This window comes from Schistocerca americana, chromosome 1, assembly GCF_021461395.2.
Source record: "Schistocerca americana isolate TAMUIC-IGC-003095 chromosome 1, iqSchAmer2.1, whole genome shotgun sequence".
Classification (NCBI taxonomy): domain Eukaryota; kingdom Metazoa; phylum Arthropoda; class Insecta; order Orthoptera; family Acrididae; genus Schistocerca; species Schistocerca americana.
The window spans coordinates 113,006,096-113,009,143 of NC_060119.1; the positions used below are offsets into that span (position 1 = coordinate 113,006,096).

At 49.0% G+C, this 3,048-nt stretch overlaps 1 pseudogene; it reads left to right on the forward strand.

Annotated features, from left to right (window-relative positions):
• The first annotated feature begins 1,839 nt into the window (after positions 1-1,839).
• LOC124603981 lies at positions 1,840-2,749 on the forward strand (annotated as a pseudogene).
• Positions 2,750-3,048: the final 299 nt, after the last annotated feature.

Genomic DNA, 3,048 nt, shown 5'->3' on the forward strand with positions numbered 1-3,048 from the left:
ACCTTGGGCTTAGAGCTGCTCTTCTTGGATTTCTCACACTGCGCCTTGGGTGTGACTGGCTGGGAGGGCTTCACCGAGTCTGTCACCGGGACTGAGGAGGATCGTGAAGCACTACGACCAGCTGATTGTGGGCACTTACGCCACTGTCGGTCGTCAGTCTTCCCACTGGTGTAAACCTGGGAAGGGAGGGACCTAAGGGATCCCTTGCGAGCGTGAGAAGCCGAAGAAGTTTTACTACTCGCCGATCCGGCCGGAAGTCGCAAAACTAATGGGGCTAGCACAGGTGTTGTAGCAGCGGCGTAGGAAGTTCTCATTCTCACAGGATGTAATCGGTCGTATTTCCTTTTGGCCTCAGTATAGTTCACTCGGTCCAGGGTCTTATATTCCATGATTTTGAGCTCTTTCTGGAAGATTCTGCAGCCTGGCGGGGAAGGTGAATGGTGCTCCCCGCAGTTGACATAGATGGGAGGCAGGGCACATGGAGTATCGGGATGAGATGGGCGTCCGCAATCTCGACATGTGAGGCTGGAAGTGCAGCGGGAAGACATATGGCCGAACGTCCAGCACTTTAAGCACTGCATCGGGGGAGGGATATAGGGCTTGACGTCACAATGGTAGACCATCACCTTGACCGGTAACGTATCACCCTCGAAGGCCATGATGAAGGCACCGGTAGCAATCTGATTTTCCTTCAGACCCCGACGAACGCGCCGGACGAAATGAACACCTCGGCGCTCTAAATTTGCGTGCAGCTCGTCATCAGACTGCAAAAGAAGGTCCGTATGGTAAATAACTCCCTGGACCATATTTAAACTCTTATGGGGTGTGTTCGTAACAGCAACATCCCCCAACTTGTCACAAACAAGTAACCGTCGTGACTGGGCAGAGGATGCCGTTTGTATCAGGACCGATACAGTGCGAATTTTGGACAAGCTGTCCACCTCCCCAAACTTGTCCTCTAAATGCTCGACAAAGAACTGAGGCTTTGTGGAGAGAAAAGACTCCCCATCAGCTCTCGTACAAACTAAGAATCGGGGCGAATAACTGCTACTGCCATCATGAGATTTACATTCCTCCCACGGCGTGGCCAGAGAGGGGAACGTTTTCGGATTGTACTTTTGAGCGTTAAATTGAGCCCGAGAACGCTTAGAGACTGCTGGCGGCTGGCCACCAGCGAGAGACGATGTACCACGTTTCATTGCGGGTCATCCGCGCTGATGCCACTTACTCCGACCAAGGGCCCTCCCCACGGGCACCACCCAGCCACAGCAAAGGCCACCTGGCAGTATGGCCATTGCCGTGAGTCCTGATGCCCCAGAGAGATGGGCATCTACTCCTTGGCATACGTGGGGAGTTAACGGCGCAGACATCAGTAGAACGATCTCTGTGTTGTCAGGGGGCTACAACCAAGAGGGTACATGGCGGCCCCACCACAATGGACTGGCTACCGTGCTGGATCCTAGGTGCAAAAATGTCCAAGGTCGTCGTCGTCGCAGCTAAAAGCAACACTGCACAGTGCAGATTGGTAATCGCACCCAGGGACGTATCCTCGCCAAAGAGATGGAAAACGAGCGGGACACCATTGCAACGACGAGAAAGCCAGCTAAAGGTCTCAATGCACGACGGATACAGTGCACCATGTAAGGCGCCCTTCCCCAATTGGCTCGCTCTTCGGAATAATTTAGGAAGATGGAGGTCAAACCCGATACGGGACCATCACATAAGGCCGAAACGTTTGAGACTCCTTTTAGTCGCCTCTTACGACAGGCAGGAATACCGCGGGCCTATTCTTACCCCCGAACCCGCAGGGGGGGGGGGGGGTATGAGAAGTGGAAGCAGATGGATTTTGCATGGGACTCGGTAAGTCTGAGAGTGTACAGCAGCGCAGTAAACGCTCGTGAAAAGTCTTGCCTCCCGGCTGAAGGAGCCTAGTACATCAGTAAGAGCACTCGGTGGCAAATTTCGATTTGATTAGGTACACAGCCACTTCAGGTCCACCTACCATCTGCGGCCTAATGGAGGGCAGAGCCATCTAAGATATCCGTGCAATAATGGTCTGTCTGCACTTTGCGTTATAAATCATAGAACGTCAACCAAGTCGGAAAGACATGATAACGTATACAAAGCCAAATTTGCGGAATAGGCTAAAAGACATGACGAGGTGGTGGAAGCCATGAAGAAAGCGGCATCACTAGATGTGGAGTCTCGTGTCAGTCGCCTACATCAATGTAATTTGAGATCAGCGTGCAAGCTGGAGGATAATCAGTTCTATTCAGGAAGGGGAGGAAAACAAAGGAGCAGAAAAACGGCTCGAAGTGCTTAGAGGATGAATATAGAGCACAGGTGGAGAAAGAGTTTTTATATATATATATATATATATATATATATATATATATATATATATATATATATATATATATATATATAATGCTCGTATACTCCGTCGTTGGCTATTAGGCAGCCAGTGATATCGCAATGACGGAACAACCGTGTACCAAGCCCACTAGGATGAGCTCGGTACTGAATTTCTCCATATTCTATTTTGAGATTGTGAACTCGCCTGAAAGAGCCTCCACGCTAGCAAAAGCCGCAACTGCAAAATTTGACAGTCATAGTGGAGAAAGACTCAATACTGGTCTTGCGACTTCTGAGGGACAGTCTGATGCTGTGGACATCTGACATGCAAGGCGACAGTAAAACAGAACGGGAAGAAGGACTACGAGATGTGGAAGATCAGAACGTGTTGTAACTTTTGTGTCATTAATTCTTAATTACATCAAAGAAAGGTTTAAAAACATTAACTTTGAACACCATCTTGTTTGTCTGTGCTCAAAACTAAAATCGAATGGCTAAATAATAATGGACACAAGGCAAAACTTAATATAGACACATGATGTGTTCGGAGGTTGTAAGAATCAAGTGCGTTACCGGAACGACTAGCAAATCAGGACGGAGGATGGGGATGGAACTGAAGGGTAGCCATGTCAAACATTTCACTGCTGTAATTTTGCAACTAATGCACTGTTACAGGAGACAATACGACTTATT